The sequence below is a fragment of the Paramormyrops kingsleyae genome, chromosome 12 (assembly GCF_048594095.1).
Source record: "Paramormyrops kingsleyae isolate MSU_618 chromosome 12, PKINGS_0.4, whole genome shotgun sequence".
Classification (NCBI taxonomy): Eukaryota; Metazoa; Chordata; class Actinopteri; order Osteoglossiformes; family Mormyridae; genus Paramormyrops; species Paramormyrops kingsleyae.
In genome coordinates, this window is record NC_132808.1 from 18,473,375 (window position 1) to 18,489,422 (window position 16,048).

At 45.8% G+C, this 16,048-nt stretch overlaps 1 protein-coding gene across 10 annotated transcripts in view; it reads right to left on the minus strand.

Annotated features, from left to right (window-relative positions):
• LOC111842607 (adhesion G protein-coupled receptor L3-like) overlaps positions 1-16,048 on the minus strand; it is a 179,562-nt gene that overhangs the window by 136,810 nt on the left and 26,704 nt on the right. For 6 of the 10 annotated variants that reach the window (XM_023809355.2, XM_023809359.2, XM_023809354.2 and 3 more), the window contains one exon: positions 14,829-14,907. The exons of 2 other annotated variants lie outside the window; for them this stretch is intronic. The gene's annotated coding sequence lies outside the window, so the exon portion shown is untranslated. Of the gene's footprint in view, positions 1-541; positions 597-6,677; positions 6,803-14,828; positions 14,908-16,048 lie in introns of those variants that run through there. 2 more of the 10 variants (XM_072697606.1, XM_023809365.2) reach the window with 2 other exon arrangements.

Here is a 16,048-nt window from a genome sequence, read left to right on the forward strand (position 1 = left end):
GCTCAGCAGCTTCTGTTCCTGTCCTTTTGTTCCACTCACTCTTTGTGAGGGTCACAGCTTAGACTGGCTCCATCCGGGATTAGTGGCTCAGCTCGTGTATAACTCACCTCACTGGTCAATCACTGAGCCACTCTCACCGACTCTCTCCCACGGACGAATACGAACACGCAGAACCACGCATCGCTAGTGCCAACATACAGTTGCCTGACTAAGCGCCTCGGTACCCCACAATCCCCTTCTGTGCCTCTGGGTGCAAGCATGTTCCCTCCCATGATGGCCCCACACTGCGTTAACTCCACAGAAATACACCGGAGAACAACGCCCCCCGGAGACCAGTAACAGCATTACAAACACACTTTGCCCACTGGATTACAACCCTATTCCTCTATGTTTACTTTTATAGACCCTTGCTTCATTGTTATATAATAATTGTCATTCCATTCTTTTCAAGCGAGATAAATGTGAAAGAAAAAAATAAAGAATGTGGGCAATGCAGACACTTGCCACATCCCGGTACAGAAAAGCCAGATTAAATATTTACCCCGGGTCCTGTAATGTTCCGTGGTGTGGGTCCTGCGATCCAGTAAATAATATATACACACAATAGCTGTGTACATATAAAAAGGAAACACTTAACATAGGGCCGCCCAGCTGATGGGAACAGCGTGTGGGGGGGCAGGCTGATGGTAAGACAGATCAGTGCTCAACGCTGCATCCTTCCCAGAACACTCTGCCTACCCACTTATTTATTTTGATTATTTTCATGTATTTATTTGTCCATTTGGGTCCAAAAACAGGTCTTCAGTGCTCAACAACAACCATGACAAAAACAAAATGAAAAAAAAATGACAGAAGAGAAACAAAGCAGTCTTATTATTAGTGAAGCCAATTAGGGCGTTTACAACACACCCCCACACACACATACAGCCCCCCAAGCCTCAAGGGGCCTTAAAGAGCTGCTCAACGTGTGGCGTCCTTTGGCACACAGCTAAGGGTGGGACTAGGGGGGTGGGGAAGGAGGGGCACTGGCTGGTATAGACTGATAGACACATGAAAGCAGCAGCACCCCTTGGGCACACCTGCCCCTGGGATTCGATCCACTCACACAGCCGGCTTCCAGGTCCCAAGGGCAACTGGCACAGACTAGATACACTCACTTGCAGTATTTAGTTAAAATGATGTCAGAGTCAGGGGCTTCTAGGAGAAACGAAAATGACCGCAGCATAAAATCACTGTCGGCCAGCACGAAGACTGTTTATTTGTGAAGGCTCACGCCATATCTAATCCATCTAATTCAGAGATCACAAAGTCCCCTGTAATCTAATAAATACTAACGCTCAATGCAGCAGGCAAAATTTAATAATGTGCTACCTACAGCCAGATTAGCGAATGCAATTTTATTTTTCGTAAAAGGTTAAAAGATCTACTGAAACTACTACAAAAAAAAACAAGCCTGAACGCACTACACCATGAAATATTACCTTAAAAAAAACTAAAACCTTAAAGTACTGCATGATAAAATATCCTTTTAAAACAGCACAGAATCCTCAGGTTAAAATACTTTGTGAAACTATATTCTGTGGCTTGAGAGTTAAGCGCAGCTCAAGTACAGATACGTTTCTGCTATTAATGAAAGATCTAAAATTTGTCAAGAGCTGGAAGTGACCATGAATTAGAAAATGTACTTCATCATATCTAATATTAATACGAGGTAGAATTAGTTACAGAAAAGGTAAATAAAACTTGCTGGGGAAATAGAGATAGGAGTTTTTTTTTTCCATCTTGTAGCAAGTGAAATAGCAGCCTTCCAAGAGACCATGCATATCTTCCCAATCATGCTTCCCCACACAGCTCGCCTCGCCATCACTGTCCTTCCGGCACCTGCTGAATTGTTATTTGAATGCCGGGAGCTGAAAGCAGCTGGTAAATAAAACAGGGGAGGGGTTAATTGGGTTCAGGGCTTCTGAGAGAAGCAGTCAGAGTGGCCAGAGCCGCAAGCCTGTCCTGGAAGCAGATCCTAATCACAGAGACTTCTTATTTCCATTCTTTCGCATTAGGGCTTCGTGCAAATAGACAGGTCGTTCGTGAAGCCCCGGAGGACACCGTCTTCCCTGCAGTTTAGGGAAAAACACCCCGTGTCTCCCTCCGGGCCGAGCGCAAGGCGGGGCGAGGGAGAGGCCGGGCCAGCCTGCCAGGCCCGTTTCCACTGCAGTCGGCTCCCACCGGAGGAAGAAGCCATTAACATCTCAACTTTTTGTTTTTTTTTTAACCACCTGAGTGCTCGCCTACCCAAGGCGCGGGGGGCATGCAGGCATAAACAAGGACACCTAAAAGAGAATTTACTTGTTTCCTTGCTACCTTGTATAAATTATCAATGGGTTCAAAGTTTAGATACAGTTATAAATAATGTTTTATATCATGCTGGAGTATCTATTAGTTAAAAGCACAAGAATGAGTTGAAGTTGTTTTTCAAAATTGATGACGGTCTTGCATAAATTATGCAAAATGCCATCCCTGTGCCAAGCAACACATCCACTGAATAACAATCACAGAAGGGACCAAAGGGGCAACAGGGGGGAGATGCGAAGAGATTGCCTGTGTCTTTCCCCCACGACCCAGGACACAGTGAGAGGCTTAAAATTCTGGGATAAAAGTATAGTTCATTGACAAGCATGCTGTCTGTTCTTTTTTCGCCTGTGGGAACACGTAAAATTCCGCTAATTTATGGAAAACCCCAGATTTTAAAATGATTTAAAAGAAATAATAAATTTTTCCACACACAGCCACAACTTGCCCCCCACACACAGCTCCCGTCTGTCCCATACCCACACCCCTGATCTGCCACATGAACAACCCCGATGTCCCCCACATGGAGCACCACCCCACCCACCAAATGCCCCCATTCCCCATTTTGCCGTGTACTCGTCTGACTCCAAACAGCCGAATCCCGGGCTCGCTTGCTGCTCTGAATCCTTGATATAATCCATTCCTCCTTGAGTTACACACACATCTGTTCATCACGGTTGATGCCGGAAGACGGCCGAAGGGCGTCGCAGCCTGCCGTTCTCCCGTGTAAGAGCAGATGGAGCTCATTAGACACAGTCATCCATACACCTCCACACTAACTCAAATGTCTGCACGCCTCCACTGTGTAGCACTAACACCTACACACCTCCACTGTGTAACACTGACACCTACACACCTCCACTGTGTAACACTGACACCTACACACCTCCACTGTGTAACACTGACACCTACACACCTCCACTGTGTAACACTGACACCTACACACCTCCACTATGTAACACTGACACCTACACACCTCCACTGTGTAACACTGACACCTACACATCTCCACTGTGTAACACTGACACCTACACACCTCCACTGTGTAACACTGACACCTACACATCTCCACTATGTAACACTGACACCTACACACCTCCACTGTGTAACACTGACACCTACACACCTCCACTGTGTAACACTGACACCTACATACAGTACCTCCACTGTGTAATACTGACACCTCCACTGTGTAACACTGACACCTACATACAGTACCTCCACTGTGTAATACTGACGCCTCCACTGTGTAACAATGACACCTACACACCTCCACTGTGTAACAATGACACCTACACACCTCCACTGTGTAATACTGACACCTACACACCTCCACTGTGTTACACTGACACCTACACACCTCCACTGTGTAACACTGACACCTACACATCTCCACTGTGTAACACTGACACCTACACACCTCCACTGTGTAACACTGACACCTACACACCTCCACTGTGTAACACTGACACCTACATGCAGTACCTCCACTGTGTAATACTGACCCCTCCACTGTGTAACACTGACACCTACACACCTCCACTGTGTAACAATGACACCTACACACCTCCACTGTGTAATACTGACACCTACACACCTCCACTGTGTTACACTGACACCTACACACCTCCACTGTGTAACACTGACACCTACACATCTCCACTGTGTAACACTGACACCTACACACCTCCACTGTGTAACACTGACACCTACACACCTCCACTGTGTAACACTGACACCTACACACCTCCACTGTGTAACACTGACACCTACACACCTCCACTGTGTAACACTGACACCTACACACCTCCACTGTGTAACACTGACACCTACACACCTCCACTATGTAACACTGACACCTACACACCTCCACTATGTAACACTGACACCTACACACCTCCACTATGTAACACAGACACCTACTAGGCCTGTCACAATAACTACTTCTATTGTATGATATATTGTCCCAGAAATACTTGTGATAAATGATATTATTGTAATTTTTATGCCATTGATATGATATAATAGCATAAGAATGCAAGTACATCCTTTCAAAGAGCAATAAACTTTCTTAAGACTATTCTTATTGTTAAAAGACAATTCATACAATTAAGACTATTCAGATATTGGAATTGGAATATCAAAATAAAGTAAAAATCCTAAATAAATAAAACGCAAATATAAAATGGACTCCCAGGCTCTGTTAACTAAATTACATTATATATTAAACATTTGGTACAGGGGTGTAGAGAGTCAATCCTTCCTTTACAGACAATATACTGCCAAGCCAGTTCTGTGGAGGTGGAGACTCCAGTCAGTGACATAAACGAACCTCAATCGTTCATTGGCCAGGAGAGAAGTAACGGAAGAGAAAGTCAGAAAGAAATCGAACCAAAGATTGTATGCAAATACCTTTCCTTTCCTACTCACTATGATCAGAATGATAACGAGAATGGCTAGCGGATTTGAAGAATGGATGACTGAGAAAGTACAGAAATACCTGCATTTATATGATCTCTCACTACAGGATTATAAAGACTGATGGCTGCAAACTAAAATAATGTATATTTGCACTGCAATGCCATATACCTGTGTATGTTTTTGAGCAGTGTTATTATTGTTATTTTCTAATTTAGTGTTTTATATTTTTTTAATTTTCATTTGAAATCCGATTTAGTTTTAGGTGTAGTTTCAATAGTTTATATTTTCAAGATGCACATCAAGTTAATATTTATATATTTTACTTTAGGTTTTAGTAATTTAATTTCTCTGGATAGACGGAAAGTTGTAGAACTTAGCTGGCTACTACAAAGTGTCGTGATGTGATGCTGTTGGCTATTTCTATGGTTCAAGTTCATCGCTTGAGAGACCGAAAGATAATCAAATCATTACTTTAGTTAAATAGTGTACAGTTAGTTTTAGTAAAATTATTATTTATTCTTATAACAACCATAAAACATGTCATAAATGTGACGTTTATGACCAGCTTTGCCTGGCACGTTGTCACTTTAAGTATGAAAAATTCAGGAGCGTGGATGGTCCGGTACTGCATTGCATGCATCGCAACACATTTTCTTGTATAATATGAGTCAACCCTGAGCCACGGTTCCGACATAGAGAGCAGACGAGAGGGCAGAAACGGTGCATTCATTCCTACATAAACACAATTCGGCAATATCAAGGTTCTGTCTATACATTGTGCAAAAAGGCGATAACATAATCAGGACTAACACCTACACTGTGTAACACTGACACCTACACACCTCCACTGTGTAACACTGAGACCTACACACCTCCACTGTGTAACACTGACACCTACACACCTCCACTGTGTAACACTGACACCTCAACGCCTCCATGTTGTAACGCAGACACCTACACACATCCTGCCTTTAACACCTCAACACCTACACTCCTCCACATAGTACCTCAGATGTTTGCACACCTGCATAGTGCAACTTGGATACTTACACAGCTCCACACTATCACACTGACACCTCCACGTATGCAGCTTCCAGTAACAGCTCAGTGGACACCAGCTAAACTAGCCAAGCTAAGTATCTCGCTACAGGTTCTGAGCCATAAACATGCTCTCCTCTTTGTTCCCCAGTAAAACATCTGACATTACCAGCTTTTCATTATTTCTACAGCTAATCATATATCTGGAGTCTCTCCAGGCACGCAGACATTCATTTTCCCACTGCGTATTACCGAAGCCGAAGTTGGTAGCTTGCTTCACGAAGCCTTCTGTGAATGGACACGCAGCTCAGAGTCACCATCCCTTAAAGATCTTCATATACTCAACCATGTGGGGACACAGCTTGACGGTACAGCCGACCAGGTCCGCTCCACCCCACGGTTCTCAGGCACAGGCTTGGCTGTGCCCAACTCCAAAATAAATGTTTGTTTTTTATGTTTGGGGACAAAAGCTGTGAGAAATATGGGAATGAAGGTTTCAACAAAGAGAGCGTGGGTCTCATGGGTAACAATGACAGCTTTCTATTTGTGGTGCGTTTAATTAGAATTTCAATTGCGAGTGCATTGAGGATGCGGGTTTAAATAAAGATGCCCTTTAATGGGCACTGACAGAGAAGGAAACATCTGTACCTTTACATCAGCGGCCGATGACTCGCCCCGTCCCATAACCGCCCCTCTCAAAACGGGCCATCGTGTTTGGGCTCAAAACGCTCTTTTCGTTGCCGTTTTAGGGACTTTCCCATCAATGCTGGCACGTTCCGCACGTTTATCTCAAAGATCTGCATTCATCCATCTCTCATTTTCTTTTCTGCCCAGACTTCCCGTGCTTGTGCCGACCCGACAGTAACGCCTACCGGTACTGTAAATCCCTCAACAGCAGGGCGGCGCTGCTCGGCCTGATCCGGCTCCTAAGCTTTGTCCCGCGCCTGCCATCTGTGCCGGGCTGCCGAGCCAGTCTTACGGGCTGCTGGCACCACTGGCATCCTCTTCCAAATTTTTGTGAAGACACGTTGGTCCTGGAAAACATCGCTTCAGTCTACCAGCGCCATTTGTATTTTGAAAATCAATATTTCAATAGATATCTCCCCCAGGTACTCCTGTTCACTTCCAAAATCTATAGTGTGTGTGTGTGTGTGTGTGTAGTATGTTTATTTTACATTGTGAGGATCAAATGTCCCCCCACAACTTGACAAAAACATGTTATTTTAAGGATTAGGGTTTTGCCCATAGAAATGAATGGTGAGTCCCCACAAAGATATAATTACAAATCTGTGTGTGTGTGTGTGTGTGTGTGTTTGTGTATCCTGTGATGGCCTAGCATCCTGTTCAGGGTCTCCCCTGCCTCCTGCCCTGAGTTCCCTGGGATAGACTCCATTTGCATTGTAACCCTGCACTGGACAAGTAGTTGAGGATAAAAGAAAGATTAAAGAAAAGAAAAGACAGATGGATGGATAGATGGATGGATGGATGGACGGATCTCACAATGTGCAACTAGAGAAGAGGCATCAGGGTCAGATTAGACAGTCTCTCCTGTGTTCCTCTACTCTCCTAAGATCTATTTTCCCAAAGGGATTTCAGTGTGTATCCTACAGCGTGTGCAAATTTAAGGAGAACAAAGATATCCCTGAATCAGAAGACCCTGGGTTTAATTACACCTATTTAATACAGCCAAATGCTAAACATTGGGTTTACTTCAAAGGTGCAGAGTTAAACTAATCAGAGAAGATTAAGGCACCTACTCCACTGCTTAGTTGTTCACATACCTAATTGTAATTCATTTGATGTTAGACAATAATTTGGTTTTAATAAGCCTATATAAAGTGTGTAATTAGGGGCACAATATACAATAATAATGAATTATGGAACACTATGGTACATCTTAAAAACAAGTAAAATTCACAGATCTCCGATCAAGCCGGCAGCAAGCTGTATCATTGTCTCTCCTAGCTAAAAATCTAATTTGTAAGTAACATCGCATGGCTAAAGGTTAGAGGCTGGACTGATATTCTGATATTCAAGACAGCATGCTGTACTTTTGAAATGTCAGGCTCCAGACTTTTTGTGCGTGAAACTATGATTCAGACCAGGGTTTTGGTGTGGTGAGGTTGCAGTAGGCCCTGGTACCTGCCCCCCTTCCCCCACATTCGAAGGCCAGGTGTTCTCAACATTAAAAGACACCCCCCCCACCCCAACCCCGGCAGCTCAGAGATATAATTACTAATTAGTGGGCTGGCCAAGTCTCATTTCGTTTTTGCTAAAAGTACCTTCTGCGGTCTGCAGGTGATGCAGCCCGCACTGAGCAACTACTCCAGGTAGCGGCAGAGACACAGGACGTGGGCACCGAGTGCCAGCGGCTGGCAGGGTGGCTATGGCAGGGTGGCTATGGCAGGGTGGCTATGGCAGGGTGGCTATGGGGCTCCATTTGTGACACTCCCAGGAAGTCGTTATAAGTCTCCAGAAGCATCGAGCAGCTGTTCCTTTCAATGGGTTCCCTATGCCCATTGATACGGGGTTCTTTTTGGAAATAAGAAACTGCTAAAGAGGCAATAATCAACACCAAACTCCTAATTATCCCTGAAAAATGTAAGAAAAAATGCAAATTCTTGAATAGTATTTGGAAGCTGTAAAACATACAAATATTTACTGTCTTTATGCTGCCATTCATATCGAAACACACAGCAGGAAACCGGCCTGTTTCAGTTCATGTCACTACAGCCAGCTTTGCACTGAGATGTGCGGACGGCGCAAAGAGCATTTTATTGATGTGATTTGTTGCATTGAGTTCATCATTAGGAAGCACAGTCCAAGAATTGGAAATCTGAGGATATGAGGCGCGTAAAACCTCCACGAGATCCGGCACGAGTCCCGCTTCCTGTTGCTGGCTTAATTCGCACACTTGCTTTTCCCTCCATTTTGCTGAAGCTGCGTTTTTTTCACTGGAATGACTGACCTTTCCCCACTTCCTCCACGCCCAGCAGCGTCGGTTACCGAAGCGACTATATGAGACGTCCTTACTTTATTTAGCTCCTTCAGAGAAGGCCAACAAACAGCCACGACAGCAGAATTTCTTCAGCAGGGAAATAACGAGGGTATTAGCAGATGAGAGGGACAGACAAACAAGGCTCACAGCCTTTGGGGCCCTTATCTATGGTCTCGAATTACACAAAGGTCAGATAAGCACAGACAAGCGAGAAGAAGAAAAATTGGTTGGAGAAGACAGAGTCCAGGTCAAGTCGTGGGGAGTGTAGCCATTTCACAAGGACCAGAGGCTTTCAAGAACAGTTAACCATTGACTGCGCATCAGGCCAGCATTCCTCACGGGTTGCTCATATGGTCCTGCTCACAGAGCATGTCAGGAAGTTCACCCGCCCATTAAGATTGGCGCAGGCCGGTCCGAGCCCACCAAGGGAGCACAAAGAATGTCGAGCTCCGTCCAAACCCGCCAGCAGTTCATTCTTCCCAAAAGTGCAGTCTGTGTATGCGAGTGCGTGGGCAAACGCAGGTGTATGTGTGTTTGGTGCGTGTTTGCGAGCATATTGCAAGTGTGTTGCGTGTATCATGGCAAGGACCTGCCCAAGCATGTGGGGAGAGACGGAGTAAAAAAAGGTACAGCTATTAAGTATTGGTACATGTCATTCCAAGGTACATTATGTATTATTCATATCACCCTATTTTTGTGACAGATACAGACCTATGCGATTAGGGTAGGTGGGGAGGGGGGGAGGCTCTGCACTGGATCCTGCTAACACAGACATCAGTAGTCCAGGAGTTTTTGTGTAAACACTATTCATCTGATATTGCCTCAGATCTCTGCTCTCATCCATCATGTTCTATTCCCTGAATCCCTACCCCTTTTTTCACTGACACACCTACAACGTTAAATGGAAATAAAGCCTTCCCCCCTTATCTGAAATACATCTGTCCATTCAATAACGCTGCTTCTGGAAGGTAAGGCTGCATATTGATTTGTGAGCAGATTTCAGTGTAATGACCACCTCTGCACCCCACAGTAAATATCTATATTAAAATGTCCAGCGGTGTATTAAAGATGGTTGCCTCATTCTATAAGTGGACAGAGCAGTGAGGTTGTTGCCTCCCCCCATGCCCCACCCCCAAACACCTGGCAGAATTTTCTTTTTGATCAAAACCTCTTTTCGCTTACAGTCCTGTTCATGCATATGGAAAATGATGTGATCTACTGCTGATGGAAATCTCAGACTTCTTGCTAACTTTGCAGCATTGGCCTGTCATATACAATATAACATATGGTTAAGTGCATATGGCTTATGCCTGGCTTGACCATTAGTGGTCATTTCCGCTGTGTCCTCTGGGTGAAGCTTAACAGGTGGTTTTGGACTTCACACGCAGTTTACCAAAAGTCACCCTCTGTTACAACTGCCAGATCCTTAAAGACCAAGTAAGTACACTGAGATAAATTAACTGTTTGCACCAAAATGGAGTCACAGTCTTACACAGCACACAGTGTCCACCTGATAATGCATAAGACAGCTAAAGAGCAAATCCCTCTTTTTTACAAATTCCTGTGAAAGACAAGGTGTTAAGTTAGATCAGTCCGGACACTGTCAATATAAACATTCCTCATCAGAGAGTCACAGTCAATATATTGATTGAGCAATACATCACTAGAGCTCTACAAGACATTATTTCTAATTAAAACGTAAGCCATAACTTCTAGGGTTTATGGCCACGACAGGACTGTAAATAAATCAGGCTGTAATTCCTGCTGCCCGCCTCTCTAGACGCCATAGACTACTAAGACAGCACATTCTTACGGGACCTGGAACGTCACCGGTGTGGTCCGAGCACGGCACACGTACAGCCAATCCCGTGGCCGATTAAGGGAGAACTTTGTCTCCAGGCGACTAGTAAAATGAATAGCAAAAAATGTTGTTTGTGGAACGAATAGACAATTTTCACCATGTAGACGGCGCATGGATTGATACGGACCCTATTTTCTCTTCCTCTTTCACAAGGGGCCCCAAAGTGGAGATGGGCCCCCATTCCTCATGCTTCGCATACCTGCTGAACGTGACCTTGACCCACATCATGGCGACATGTAGTTTACAGACTCCCATCACCTGTGGAGGGGGGGGGGGGGCTTCCTCAAAAAAGCGAGGGCATTCCAACGTGCTGCAGTGGAGCGAGGAAATAGCTGGGGGAGGCGGGATTCACAAGGCTACCGAACTGGCAAACAGCCACATTAGCTCGTGATACAGCACTCGTCTCAGGTCAGGGCTAAATTACACCACGTTTATCCCCGTTTTAATACACTCAGTCTCCGGTTTAGAAGCAGCATTTTGAAGAAACACTAGCCGGCAGCATGGCCTTGGCAGAGCGAGCCAGGAAGGGGCACTCTGTCCCACTTCCCCACTTCAACTCTTAGGTGAGGTCAAGCCATCATTTGCCACCCAAACGGCAACTTTAAGACAACTGCAGAAACATACAATCGCTAACAAAATGCTAATTAAATGTTAGCTGGAGGTACTCGTCGCCGGCTCTCAGTTTAACAGGTTTCGGACATGCGGAGAGGCTGAACGGCTCCGATTCCCCCTGAAATGAATAGCCATATTGTCAGAGAGCATTACGGTGACAATCAGGTGCGACCCCGGGCCACGCTGACACCGACAGGTAACCTCTACCTTTCACGCAGGTTAATCAGCATCCAGAGGTGACCTCAGAGGTCAGCTCAGGCAACGAGATAAAAACATCCCCCCAGGTGTTCCTAAAAGACCCACCCCAGTCTGGCCAGTTTCTGGTGCCACATTAGAGCCTCCAGCAAAGACCACAGTGACGTCTACTGCGCAAGGGGGGCCTCCAGCCTATAAGGCTGACATTGATTAATGAATGGCGAGAAGAGTGACACTGGGCCCCGGAGCTGTCAACACCACCTGGACCCCTCACCGGGATGGGAAAACAAAGACACAGAGGCAGTATGCTGTCTTTTACAGGTCTGCCCCCACAACTGCCTCCATCAGGTCTCTAATGGTCCATTATCACCTGATATCCCACAGGGGACACTCTCCCAGTGGCTAAAACAAGGGGTAGCGACCCCTCCCACCCCACACACACCCCAAAGATCACATAACAATGGCAGACCCCACAGGTGGAAGGTAGAGTCTAAGGGATACACTTTCACCGTTTTCCAGAACTTTCCGCTGCCCGGTGGCGAATGCTGGAACCGCAATGCGTCGGATCTTGAAGCTGGCACGAAGACTGGCTGGCAGATTTATGGATGGACATATGCGTAACACATCTAATATGCCCCCTGCCCCCCCGCCCCAACAACAGACTGCAGTGTCGCAAGGTTAAGCCCAAGCAGCAGATAAATGCCCGTCAGTTCAGTGCGATGGGCTCTCTTACACAAGGGCGGCTCAACTTTAATCCACGCCCTCCGTCACCATCTGATAATGTCGTGGGGCCGCCAACGTTTTAAATCTCATTGGGGCCGCAAACCTTATCGAGGCGATTCACAGCCCCCGCCTCTGAAATCAAACACAAAAAAGCAAAAAGCACAGAAAGACTTTATTTACCATCAGCTCTGGTAAACATGGGTGTGCAACACAGAGGGTGGAGGGAATATAGATGATGTGGAGAGTGAAGTCATGAAAGGACATCAAGACAAGAGCAGTGAGGGACAAGCATAAGTGAAGCAGGGGCACAACTTACTGGACACAAAGACGAATAAATTAATCAGTTAATGAAAGTCTAATAATTTCTGCATGACATGCACTTCTGAGAATTTCATTTTCAGGACACTGTGTCTGTGATGTGTTGTTGGTTCAAAGCCCAGGGTTGACACCGTTGCGTCCTGAAGCAAGCCCCTTAACCCCCTAACTGCTGCAGGGACTGGACCCTCCTTTCTCAAAAAAAATGTACGCTGCATTGGATAAAAGTTTCTGCTAAATAAAAAGTGGTTAAGAAATGCATGCAATGGCATGTTTTAAGAAATTGACGTGGGCAGCAAGACGTGGGGCCGTTAGTCAAGTGCTTGTGTACGACACATGTCTGTACCCCATGTGGGGACCCTTTAAGCGTAATGAGACCCTAGTCACAGCACAGGATGTCGTCACCTTGAAATGTGCCGCCACAGGAGAGAGTGGCGAAAGCTGTAGGCTGGTGCTACAAAACACCCCTATACACACACACACACACACACACTGTGCCGTTTGACTGGCTGGTGACAGATCCTGCAGTAATCCAAGCCCCAGCCCACTTTTCACACCATGCACTTGGCCATCAGCGCTCCGGGGAGACACTGACAGACAAACCAATTATCACCGCTCACGCACCCTACCCAACCCCACCCTGAGGAAGTCGTTAGAAGAAGGTACACTCCCCACGTTCTGGGGTGACGTTTGATCGCTAAATTGTGAGCAGACAGGCCGGGGTGCCGCCACAGAGAGCGGGCAGACACCGTTTTTCCTCTCGGCAAACAAACATGCTCACACGCTCGTTTTCTTGTTAAAAAATGCATTTGCTAGCCAAAGCGCAACCGGACCCAAGAAAACGCGAACAATTCCCGCGTTCAATCCAAATTCGCTCAGCACAGATCTTGTCACCATTATTTGTTTGGTGTCCCTTGCTCCCTTGATTCAAATAACTCCATTTGCGTGAAGTTAGAGGGGGCACTAAGAAAACAGTAAGAGCGGCGTCTGATTGATGCAAAACACCAGGACTGGTAAAGATAACAGAGGCGAAGGTGACACGGCCACCCAGCATAGAGGATCCCTGGGTCCCGAAGTCTCACCCAGGGAGGACAAAGCAAACCTAGGGCACAGAGATTTGTGGACTGCCAACATTGCTCGATGCTGGAGGATAGGACCCAGTCAACATACAATGTTTCTATGCATCTGGATGCTTCTTAAAAATGTGCATAGCAGAAAAGATTTATGAGAAGTGAGTGCTTAGCTTTCAGCTTCCTCTCCGTCTCTTAGAGCATCTCAGCAGCATAACGCATTGATCACCAGGCTAACACCTTATGGTGAATATTATTTTTATCTTTATATGGACACAGCCCTGGGCTGGACCAGCAATCACAGCACAGTGTCCCCCAACTCATGCCCTGTGCTTCCTGGCCTACACACTCGACCTGCACGAAATAACAGGCTGAATGGGTGGATGATGGATGGATACACTGGTCTTATATTGCCAGCATGACATACCTATATCAAGTCATTCTAAGGAATAAACCATCAAAACAGAGTCCTGGAGAAGACTTGCCGTAATTTAAACATGCCTTCATTTTATGTGCTTGTCAGCCATACTAATAAGTATCAAGCAAAGATTGAATAGATCAGATCGTATGTGCTATATATACACACACATCGGTCTGATTATACTGTATGTCACAAGTCACAGTATCCCTACCGCTCTACTCATGTCCACACGCAAAGCTGCAGAACTACGGGAGGAAGGTCGACGGGTTCGGTGGTGTCCTGCCCAGGGACAGTGGTGCAGTGGGTGTCGAAACAAGAAGACCGACAAATCTGCCAGAGGAGGCAGGACAGAAAGGAGGCCAGATGCTGTTTTGCATGATTAGTGTGGAGACGTCATCATTTGCATTACGAAACGAGCTCTGAACGCGTGCGCACGGTGCACAAGGGAAGGCTCAAGGCCTTACCCGAAATTTCCGAGCCATTTGCATACATCAGTGGATGCCCTGGACATTGAGAGGAGTATGGGGAAACACAACCTTCTCCTGTTCTGGCCTATTTGAATACCTTGTGAAAGACGGGACATGGGTGGTTCATATGCATTCAGGTTCACACAAAACAACCCCACGACCCCACGTTTGGCCCAAAGCATGTTTGCCTAGTTAGCGGGTAGCACATGGAAAGCCCAGAACATTGCCACCTGAAAATGTCAGTTAGAGCTCACCAAGATTCAGCGCTCACTGACAAGCGAAGCTGTGCATCTAACAAGGAAACAAATTATACACACACACCCACACACACTCACACACACAAAGACAACTTGCAACGTACCTTTAAGTCTTCCTCACTGTGCTGAAACGCCTTAAAAGTCCCACGCATCACATTTCACGTCCAGATGAACTCTTCGGTTCTGCAGAACAGGTGGGAGTCAGTCAGGAGTGGCCAGCACACAGCTGCATGGTTTTTTTTTGTTTATTTGTTTTTAATCATTGAGAGTCGTGTTACGGGACAATCAAAGCTGATGAAAATAACAGTAATACAATACCCAGCCCCCCCCCCCCCCCCCCGTTACAGCAACCGGCACGGCCTTTGTCTTTAATGCTGCCTGCGTGCACAAAGCCCCGCTTTCAATTCAGTAGATGTCGCACCTTCTTTGCCTGTGGCACGTGAGTGAAACGAAGAGCGGGGAAAAAAGCACCTTTCGGTCATTTGGCCATTCGGCGGCGGGCCATTATGAGGGCTACTTAATAGACTCTTCATGAATGTTTTAGATGTTGTCTCTCCCCTGCTTTGGCAATGGGATGATTATATATGTATGAAGAACTATTCAGGTCACATCAGCATTTAATGGGTGATTTATGCTCACAATGTGACTCCTCCACTGCTCTCAGCGCAGAGGGACTGATTTAAAGAGCATTAACCTCATAGTAAATATCCCACACAAAACTGACATTTACGTTACCAGGACTCCATTCTTTCTCTCTCATTTTTCCTTCTCTGCCGATCCATTTTCATGTATCAAAGGATTTCCAATATCAAAATGTAGAATTTAATTACATCTGAATTAATAAGACGCTCAAGCAGACTGAGTGGACTATCCTGTCTAATTAATGTTTCAGACCTTTAAATTATTCATACTCTCTTCTGGGTGGATATTTAACAACATACAAGCAAATCTGAAGAAAACATCTGAAAATGGAGAAATGTATGAACCCCCCTCCCCCACCCACTGCATTTTCCCTATTCTCATTCACACAGGGCTAAGCGGCATCCAGTTGTGAAATCGATTACCTGAAAAGCGACTCCCCGTTTGATAAAAGAAAAAAGTCAGATGCAGCCGCAGTAAGAGGGAACACGAGGAAACACTGTCGCCCAGCTTGTACTCTTTCACAGAAAACCCTGTCTCACAGCCGTGAATCAGGCAGGGATGTCGGGAACTGAACTGGACACAAACTGACCAATCAACATTGCCCAATGTGTTTGTTAAAGCCAGAGATAAAAAAAGAGCATTTAATCTATGTCTCATTCATCCTCCATAAGGAGCATGGTTT